Source organism: Juglans regia, chromosome 3 (genome assembly GCF_001411555.2).
Source record: "Juglans regia cultivar Chandler chromosome 3, Walnut 2.0, whole genome shotgun sequence".
Classification (NCBI taxonomy): domain Eukaryota; kingdom Viridiplantae; phylum Streptophyta; class Magnoliopsida; order Fagales; family Juglandaceae; genus Juglans; species Juglans regia.
Genome location: NC_049903.1, coordinates 20,305,949 through 20,317,714, shown reverse-complemented (window position 1 = coordinate 20,317,714; position 11,766 = coordinate 20,305,949).

Genomic DNA, 11,766 nt, shown 5'->3' with positions numbered 1-11,766 from the left:
ATTGTTATACTGTTAATAATATATAGCTTTGACGGCATTTAAACAAATGCCGACAATTGATCAAGGGACTTGAATAATATTTTTTCTTTATAAATCACTAATTATTCATTCAAATAATGGGTCATGAACCAAAATAGTAAAATGCATCTTACTAAGATTCACAACTTACAAAAAGAGTAGTAAAACTAATGCATAATCCATCACTTCACCTAACACTTGACTTCCAAACTTTTAGAATCCATTCCAATTCCAACTTAGCAAAACGGAGCAAATATCGATATATGACATAAGCATAAATATTATCTCAATTAAGAAAAATTGCAAATACCATTAAACTAAAATATTAATATAATTCGAGATTCTTCACTTATAATCCCCTCAATCCTCATCATCGTCGTTCTCTTCCTCTTCTTCATCTTCCTCTTCATCATTCCCCTCTTCTTTATCTTTTTCTTCCTCTTCATTCTCTATTTGATTTTGTCCTGAAGCCTAAAAATAAATTCAAATGAGAGTCCAAAAATTCCAAAATAAGGTTGATTGATATCAACTAAACATATGTGGGGTGCTTACCTGTGCATGCACGAATGTGTTTACTAAAGTTTCACAATTTAGTTAATTCGTTCCTATGTTCGGCATGAACATCATATGTAATCCACATTTTCTACATGGGCAATAAATCGTCGAATCTGTAGGACAATTCTCACATGCAAACTTCAAAAACTCTTTGACACCATCGACATACTCTTTTGTATGTCGAGGTTTTTTTATCCAACATTTGTCCATAGCTTAACTATATTTGAAATATAAATATAGAACTGAATGAGAATGCAAAATCATCAATAACTTAAAACAGAGAATGGAAAATAATATTGAACTTTGAAAAGTAAAGCAAAATAAAGCATGAATATAAGTATCAACGACGACTATGTCACAGCCCATGAAGGTTTCGATAGCATAAATATAAACCACAAACTTAATGTGATATGTGAAACACAGTTAGTTTAATAGCAGTCCTATAAAGTTTCCCCTTCAAATGACCACATATATAGTTTTTTATTTATTTTTTATTTAAATCTATTAATGTGTCCTTATCACCTTAATACGTTTTTAAAAAATAATAATAAAAGTAGCATTGTCACATTAATTTGGTGTTTGCTTTGGTGGCAAAGAGCATCTATATTTTAACTCTCATTTTGATAACAAAAGCTTTCGATTAATCCCATTTGATTCAGGATATTTCCTCACGTACATGTCCAATGCACAGTAGGTGTTTGTAAAAAGTTCTTAAAGAATATTTTGCTCTTGAATAATCCCATTTGATTCAGAATATTTCCTCACTTACATTTCCAATGTATGCCAGTACAATATATAGACTTTTTACAGCAGGTGTTCGTAAAAAGTTCTTAAAGAAACTTAGCTGCCCCTGCTTTTTTCCCTATCCAGATCATAGAAAAAACTCACTAATTACATTAGCTTATAAACATGGGTTCATAAATAGAATAAAAATTGAAGTGCCCATGGGCCGTGACATAGAGTAAATATTATTTATAAATATAAACATGGAAAACCTTCATCAAGTAAATACATAGAGGGGCAGATTCATAGAGTAAATACATAGAGAGGCATAAACATAGAGTAAATACATAGAGGGCAGATTTATAGAATAAATACATACAGAGGCAGAAACATAGAGTAAATTAATAGAGTAAATACATAGAGGGGCATATTCATAAAGTAAATACATAGATGGGAAAATTCATAGAGTAAATATATAGAGAGGCAGCAACATAGAGTAAATATATAGAGATCAGAATAATGTGAAGAGTAAATTCATGGAGATCAGTTTAACGTGACACTTACGTATGGTGGGTGTTTGATTGGTGGAAAAATCTCAATTTGCACTGCTATTTCTTGCTCTATTTTGAGGGTCCAAAATAGAGGAAATCAACGTCTATCGGTGGAGGAACGACCTTCGTTTGCCCTGCTATGAAGTGATCAAGGGCATTGTGTGGAGGCGTTGCTATGTGGGAACGTGCGTATATGCGCGGCGCGATGATCTGTGTTTGGTTCAAACATTTGACAACCCTATTATTGTTGGAGTTTTGAAAACACTGGAAAGATAAAACGGCATACAATAATATTCATGGGGTTATGTATCACGTTATATGCCCACGTTATACGTATTGATATATATATATATATATAAGATATATATTATATCTTTAGCATCTTAAAAAATTTAACTTAATATTTATATCCAAAACAACATTGATGAGAGTCCCTAGACAACAGGTCGCTAAAAATTTAGTCTTATTTTTCTTTAAATTTGAAAAAAAAAATTAAATCACAACAATATTGAAGTCTAAAATTGATAAATATATATATATATATATTATTTAATAATTACTGCTATTAATGCAACAGGGAAAAAAGAAAAAAAAAAGAATAATGAAACATAAGTGCTGTTGAAGATGAAGGCTACGTGGGAAGAAATGAAATATATATATATATATATATATATAAAAAAAAAAAAAGGAAGAGAGTTTGGTAGAAGCCAAAGAGATAAATAGAAGTAACACTTAATTTGCAGCCTCATGCCAACCTACAATGACACTTTGCCAGGCCTAGAGGCTTCAAATTCAAAAGTTAGGTTTGCATTTTAATAAATTTCTACTTAGGAAAAATTTAAGAATCTTCTTTATTTCTATAAGTAGAGCTTAGTGGGCTTTATTTTAAGGGTTTATATCCTGATAAAATGTTGGGTTAATTTGGTTTTGAACAAATAAATTATTCTAGTAAATTTGCGTGAATTACATTTCATACATTATAACAGGTTGAAGTTAAAGTTATTTTAAGGTCTAGTGGTCAAGTTGTATATATCCATGTTATTTCAATGTCTGTTTAGGCATTAGTCTAACTAAATTAACCTATTATTTAAAACCAGGAGTTAAGAGTTTGTTTAAGGTCTAATGGTCAAGTTCTATATATTTGATGTCGAAAATCTTAAGCAATTTCTTGATCATTCAATCTACACACGTAAGCCTTGTATTTTGGCTAGGTGGCCACAATTTGATTGGTAATATAGAACTGTGTTGAAGAGTTTGTGTTGATAGTATATATGTTTATACATTAATAGTATTAATATTACTATATCACTATATATAGTTAACAGTATCAAAAGTGATTTAGTATTAGTATAACTAATACTATATTGATTTATATAATAATTTATATATAGACTTAAAGTATATTACTAATGGTAATAGAGTGTTAGTATAAGACCATAAAGTATAAATAGTAATTAATATACATTATATACTAATTTAAATTACTAATACTGATTTACTAATATAATTATCAAAAGGATTAATATATTGAGAATTTATTAAGCTTGTTATTAATGTATATATATATATTATTTAAAGCATATAATCAAATAAATATTCATGTTTAAGATTATAATAACCTTATTATATATATATATTTTATATTAACATAAAATTATATTAACATTATCTTATATATAATATCTATAATAAAATATTATTATCTATATTATATAATATAATTATGTATAATACAAAAAATATTATATTAACATTTCAATTAACGAGAGGATTGGAATATTTGGATCAAAAAGTACTGATCAAGCATAATATTAGTAAACAAATTAGAAAGAAATAGGCGTACATACATAATATTAGTCAACAAATTAGAAAGAAAGTGGCGGAACCAACAATTTCTTTGAAGAGGGGCCGATTTTTTTTAACCACATATTTATGTAAAATAAATAGAAATTAATAAGTTTATTATTTATTTTATTAATTTTAATTTAATTTTGATGGAATCACATCTTTGAAAAGAGATATTATATAGAAATTACACAAAATTTAAGAACTATAAGAAAAAAAAATTAGAGAGAGATATTTCTAACTATATTGAATTTTACATAAATTTTTTTGGGACCCTAAACGTGGTTCCGCTACTTACCAAATGAACTAATGAAAATTTAAGTTGGCGCACTGCCTCAATTTTCATGAAATTTAAATTTCCCTCTACGGCCAACGCTGCAAGTTATAGTATATGAAGCGCCTTTATTCCCTCAGTTCCAGAGTTTCAGTCAATGAGATTTAGCCCCTTCCACGCACACGTCAACCTTTATCGGAGGAGAATTGAACAAGACCAGCCACTGCCACAGCTTCTCCACGCCACTGTCATCCTGAACCAAAGAACCATTAAGCAACGCCTAGATCAACCTCCGCTTCACGCCGTTACTCCATGCGCCACTGCATCATGAGAAGATTAGCCATGACAGATCACATGAGCTGCATATGACCACCACCCAATGCAGCCGAGTCCTCTCATGCACAACGGAAGTCCCTCCAACCAACGGTGCTGCCACCCTCCGTGCTTGGAAATCTGCATTGGAAGCCACATGTGAGAGTACGCCAAGAACCAGCAACCACCTGCATATATATAAGTATCGATCATGTAGCAGCCTCTGTTTAAGCAAGAAGAACAGAGCATTATCTCCAAACTGAGGGCCATGTCTTGTTGCAGTTGGGCCACGATGCCACCGCAAGTAGCAACAAAACATGCCGTGAGGCAGAAAACAAGCCTCCACCGCCCAATTGATTGATGTTAAGCACCACTGTCTGCAACTCCGATCCCACGCCGTTTTATGAGTAAACCCCCTCAAATCATGCTTTTTCTCTACATTCTCTCTCTCTCTTTCTCATCACAATATTCCTCCCTGCTTCCACAGTACACGGTTGCCTCCCAACCACCTTGTCGTCGCTTTGTAGTTGCTCTCATGGAGAGTCTCAGTCGCATAGCCCCTGTTTGGTTCTGCTCTCATGACTTTGCAAAAATTCATGTTACGAAGACGCAATAACTCCTCTCTCATTTTTCATTTGTGCATTCATCAAGCTTTGCTTCTTCATATTTATGCTTGTTTGTTGATGTAGTTTGTTGAACTAGATTTCTGTGGGACTGCATGCATTGGAGGATCAAAAATCCTAATCTCAAGTTTAGTTTTTTTTTCCCACTTTGCAGCTGCGGCCTAATTAATTGACAGGCATGTGATCTGATCTTCCTTTAAAATGGGGAACAGACTGCTCTGTTTCAAGGTATGTAGTACTGCTTCAATATTGCTTATTTTTTCTTAAATATTTTATATAACTTTCCAGTACCCCATACACATTGACATGAAGAAATGTAGAAAGAAATATATTTTATATAACTTACTAGTACCCCATAATTTTTTTTTTTTTTGAGCGTATGTCTTGCATTATTTTCGACAATAAGAATTGGGTTGGTTGGACCTAATTAACATGCATGGAAAAGGGAAATAAAAATATCGATTATTGCTTCTTATTTAGTTAACTTTTTTTCACTTTCCATCTATTATGATCTGTCAATTTCTGACGTCTCTTGCTCATGCATAGGGACGTTATGGTACTAGAAGCACTTTTCTGCATTGTTTATGAAAGGAAGAGATGAAGGAGACTCTTACGAGAGAAATCTGGGAAATGAATTGTGGAAAGCCATACAAATTCTGTTTGGCTAATCCATCCGTAATAGAGTTTCAAAATATTTTGTGAGTTGAAATGTTCAGGAATTTTTCATATGTAATGATTTTATATATAGTTATTACATCACTTTGATGTGATTTGATTTGTAATTTTTTTTATTATATGAATAATGATCCATTATATCATATTTGTTATTAATTTATATATTATATTTTTTTTATTGTGGTATATCATATTATTGGTGCGTCCTAAAAGGTGTTAATTAATGCATTGTGCGGACAACGAATTAGTGGAGGCGTTTACATTACACCATTAATTTATGGGTTGCGGTGGCAACGTACTCATGGCGGCGTTTATATAAACGTCATTAATTTATTCAATGTGTCGCCAACGTACTATTAGTGGCATTTAAATAAATGTTCTCAATTTATATGATGCGTCGACAATGTAATAGTAGCAGCGTTTATGATAATGCCGTTATTTTAATTACCGGTGGCATTCATATTAATGCCGTTAATTTAATAAATATCTCACAATGTACTATTAATGAAATTTAAATAAATGTCACCAATTTATATGATGCGAGGATAACGTACTAGCAACGGCATTTATGGTAGCACTGCTATTTGAATTAGTGACGGCGTTTAGCTAAATGCCGTTAATTTATTCAATGTGTCACCAACGTACTATTAGTAGTATTTAAATAAATGCCACCAATTTATATGATGCATCGGCACCATACTAGCAGTGGCGTTTATTGTATTGCCGCTATTTTTATTAATAACAGTGTTTAGATAAACGTCGTTAATTTATTCAATGTGTCGTCAACATACTATTGGTGACGTTTAAATAAATGTCACCAATTTATATGATGTGCCGGCAACATACTAGTAGCAGCGTTTATTGTAATGCCACTATTTTATGCAATGGGATGGCAACGAACTAATGGCGGCGTATCGATAAATGCCGTTAACTTAGAAAAGCTGACGGTGTTTAAATAAATGCCTCTAAATGGTATACAAACGCTGCTAATGAAATTTTCAATTACTGGAATGGAAAAATACTGACCACCCACTACCAGCGGTTGGTTACTTAGCAGCGTTTTTTAAGATAGTTACCGACGCATATCGAATGCCGGCAATTTTATCTTTTTTTGTAGTGCAATAAAAATCTAATTATAAGAGATCTTCACTTTGCATTTTCTCTCTTTTCACGTGCCATTAAGTTACAACTAGTCCCCTGTATTTATAGTGCTCAGATTGTTATTGTTGAACTAAGAGTAAAGTCTACAAAGTTAACCAATACTACTCTAGTGCCTACTCTGACATGCTATGCTTAGGTGGAATCTCGACGCCGCTATTTCTATTATTTCCTCAAGACTCCTTCTCCCTTCACTTGCTCCCTTATCTACAATCGCAATACTTGTGTTGTTAACAATCTTCAGTTTCCGAGCAAGTTGCTCGGGATTCCTAGTGAGTATGCTTGGCACTTCCAAGCAAGTATGCTCGGTCATTATGACCAAATATCCCAAGCAAGTATGCTCGGCCATTTCGAGCAAATATGCCAAAATTTTTTTACACAAAAATGCTCGGTCTTCCTGTGTTTGGCATCTTCTGAGCTAGTATGCCAAACAAGTATGCTCATATTCTTCTATACCAATATGCTTGGTCTTTCAGTGCTTGGCATCTTCCGAGCAAAGTAAGTGAGCTAGATTGCTGAGCAAGTATGCTTGGTATATTTGAGCACTTATGCTTAGCAAATATGTTGGTTTTTCCTGACCATTATGCTCGGGATTTTTTAGCACTCCTTAAGCCTACGCTCCAATGTGGAGTTATATATATAAAAATAAAGGTACTAAGTTCTAGCAATTAAAATTTATAGAGTAACTATTTTATATGTGTGTGTGTGTGTGTGTGTGTGTGTGTGTGTGTAGTTTTAAGATAATATCTAAGATGTAGATCTAGATTTTAATCAAGTTGGTTAATATACACTTTTTTATTAAGCTTAATTAATCTGCTGAGCATTACATGAGTGGCTTGTACCTACATGCATCTAGGGACTAAGAGGCTTCTTGGGGTTGACAGGTATTACAAGAGATTCATAAGAGGTTAGGGGACTCAAAACAATTTTGATTGAATTGCCTAAGAAGAAAAGTTTCATTTGTTTGAGAAGCTACGTGTGTTTTTCATAAACTTAACGAAGCCATGACTAAGCCTTTGGTGCTTGCCTAAACAGATATCAACTAGCCATTCATCACAAGTGTAATGCCTTAAGGGTGGTTGTGCATGCTGTTTTAATACAACATGGTAGGCCCATAGTATATTTTAGTCATGTGCTTAAGGGTAGGACTCAACTACTATCAACATATGAAATATATTATTTGCCCTTGTGTCAGCAATGCAGGAGTGGAGGCACTACTTGTTTGGTTGTTCCTTTGTGTGGTTAAGTTCGGCCACCAAAGTTTAGAATACTTGTTGGACCTAAAGGTTGGAACTCCTATGCAGCAAAAATGGGTTGCTAAGCTTTTAGGCTACGAATTTGCTCTCGAGAAAAGGAAAAGGAAAAGACAATCATGTATTAGATGCTCTTTCTCAGTAGTATGAAGAAGTTGTAGTGACTCTATCTGTGATTTCATTCCATTCAATAGCATGACTTGGAGGATCAAAGTAAGGCTATGCAAAGGATGGCTAGGTTCAATAATTGTTCTATAGTTTAAGAAAGGGGAATTATCTCATCATTTTACCTCTTGTGATGAGTTTGTAATTCTATAGAAAGTGGCTATATGTTCTTGAGATGATCAACTCAAGTAGAATCTATTAAAAATTTTGCATGCCAGTCCCTTGGGAGGACATTAAGGTTTGGATAAGAAAAATCTTTGAGTTAGAGAGACTTTTTTCAGTCAAGATTGAAGGTTAATGCCAAGCAATTCATTAGGAATTGTCACATTTGCTAGAATATAAAGTTCCTCGCCTAGTAGCTTACTACAACTCCTACTTGGTCTTATTCAATCCTGCACTCATATTATGTAACGCCCTCAAACCCTACTTGGGATTTGACCGAGACTGAAGCGTCGAGACATGCAACACAAGTTCACATACACCTCGTTCATAACAATTAACATGCAATGCACCTAACATGTTTCTAGTAGTATGCAATAATCACAATGGAGAAACTCAAACTAATTAAAGGAAAATTTTCAATATGGTACCAACATAAAACATCTATAAATCGCAAAGAAAGTGTTTCAACATCCCCCAATACAAAAGTAAGGGTCTAAACCACAACACTCTTTCCAAAAACATATCATCAAAAGGTATCATAACATTGTTTCATTGCATATTCCAAGTGCATTTGTCCTTCTGGTCAAAAACCTTTGGATTTCCTTGACTTGTTCTAGTACTCATGCTATAAGAATCACAACATCCAAGACTATCATCATTTGTAGGTCGGGAACTAGATGTTGAACTTCCCTTGACCTTTCAAGGGTTCTCATTCCTATGTTCTTCCTTAACTACCAGGGGATCCTTGCACTTGAACTTCCCTATCGCTGTCTTCTAACCCTATCACAATTTCTACTATTCTCAAGAGAATGGTAGTGAAAACTATCAAGGTAAGATTTCAAAAAATTTCAGTAAGTTAAACCAAAATCATACACAGAGATAACATAAGCATGCGTAAGATAAACCATGAGTATGAATGCGTGAACATGAACATGTACTTTGACAAAAAATACATTTTTTCCTCATCTAGATTCCTTTTTGAAAAATACTGATCTTGTACCCATATAACAAAATAACCATATAACCATATGACAATGTCATTTCTTATTAATCTCTTGTAACATTATTCAATATAACAATGTGGTGGAAACCTCACAGCTCCTTTAAGCACCGTGGGCTCCCTTCTAGTTATCACATCACATTGCCGGCCCACTGGCTGGGTGTGAGTACGTTCAATTCAATATGATGCGAAAATTCACAATTTGCCTTCATCGCATTTACAATATGATACAGCAGTCTGCAATTTGTCTTCACTGTATTTCAATGTGTTGCACCCACTAGAGTTAGGTGTGGCTACTTTTTCGTCAATCCAAGGGCTACCACTTCAATTTAGACGCTCTAAAGTGGACAAAAGTGTTCCACTAAGATATTCTTCCATCTTAGCATTGGAGTCATGACAAAAGTCTTGTTCTTACAATGCACAACCCAAAAACTTGTGACATGTTCTTGTGATAAGATCATGCAACTTCTCATGTAGCCATGTCATGTACTTGTACACAATATGCCAAGAATGTATCATGTGAAGAGCTTGAAATAATAAGAACATTTAGATATATAAACATGAACATAACATGTGAAGATTCAATCATGGCATATGTCATTTTCCAAACTCCAAACATGTCATTTAAATCAGAAATTCCAGCAAGTATCATATAAAAATACAAGGTATAAACCGATCATGGCATGTAACAAAATAGCATTTCATTAACCAAAACAAGTAACCAAATGTAAAGTTTACACAAAAACATATATCTATTATCCAAGAGTAAATTAGAGGCTAATTTACGAAGTTTTCAATGATAGTCAACGATCAAGCAAGTAGAAAGTTTATGTATTCAACATTAGGTTCTTTGAAATCAAAAGGCTAAAGCAAACATGTGAGTCTACTTCTAGGGTTAAACTTCCTAAACCTAATCAGCTATAAGTCCTTCTTGTGATTCTCACATAAACACATGACTTGAGAAACCCTAAGGCCGAGTAACATCAACTCTTTTTATCCTTGTGTGAAACCCTGGTGGCCAAGTAAGTGAGTGTAAGATAAGTGTGGGTTTCACACAAACAAACCCTAATGGCCAAAAAGTGCATGGCACTCCAGATTGTGTTTCCTCAAATGGTGACAAGATGAAACCCCTCATATAACCCTAGTTATGGCCGAACAACATCTAAGATGTTCCTCCTTACTTATCTTGCCATCAAAGACTTAGTTTTTGAAGAAAAGCTCTAAAGGCTAACCATACTCAAATATGGACTTTGAGCATAGTTCATCCCGCCATGGTTGAATCTCTATGGTGCTTGTTACAAAAATACAATACCACATTTGGTCCTTACAAATCGAAACCTTCCACAACCTCCTTTGGTATTTGCATGTGTGCCATGTAGCACTTCCTTTGCAATAGCCGAAACTCCCTTCCCCATGTCCATGATTATGCCTTGAAAATTCAATAGGTCTTTCTTCTAGTTAATCTCCAAGTGGCGCCTCCTCTTGTTCCCAAAACCCTAATGGGCTTCTTCTAAAACTCTAAGTTCCTTATGGTAGAAATTCACTAAGCCTTGGGCCTCCTCTTGGGCTTGGGCACCTATCCAACTAACACAAGACAATGTTTACTTCACTCATATGATTATAATCTTCATAATCTATTGGGCTTAAGTCTTCTTAGGTCAAAATAGAAAATGGCTAGTTTGGATACACAGATAAAACACAAACCATCTCATCTGAGTTGTATGGCTTGTTTTATCTGTGTATCCAAATGCCCAAATGTAAAGTTTTAAACTCATCTATATATCTCTACACTGTACATTGATTTAGCCAAACAAACTTTAGACCCTTTTCTGACAGCCCACTATTCTCTTCATGCCTCCCCTTCCCCTACCAAGTACAAACTTTTGGGAAAGTCAAAGGTAATCCTACGACCAACTTCAAAAAATATATTTTGGGAAAGTCAAAATATTTATGGGTTTTTAAATTAATAATAGATAATACTTATTTTTAATATGTTCATAATATTGTCCACCCAATAATTAAAAGTACTTTTCAATAATTGGTGAGACCCACCACTTTATCAAATTCCCAAAAAGTTAAAATCATCTCATCTCATCTCACTATTCAAACACACTTTTTTACAGACCATCTAATCTCATCTTAACTCAAAAATCTCACTACTATTCAAAATATCTCATCTCATATCATTTGAACTGTGTGACCAAACGAGACCTTGTCTTAACCTCAAGGACCTAGCTTGGATGGCGGTGTCACATATTCTCATTGCCTTGATCGAGGGTTTACTACAATAATGACTATAACAACATTTAGGTGTTGTAGATAGACAGACTAAATACAGCCACTTCACCCCCTTTATCACACCCCTATTCCACCACTATTGTGCCTCAACTTTTCCTTAAGAACTTCCTTAAACTTCATTGTGTGCCTAACTCCATTGTGTCAAAATGAGATA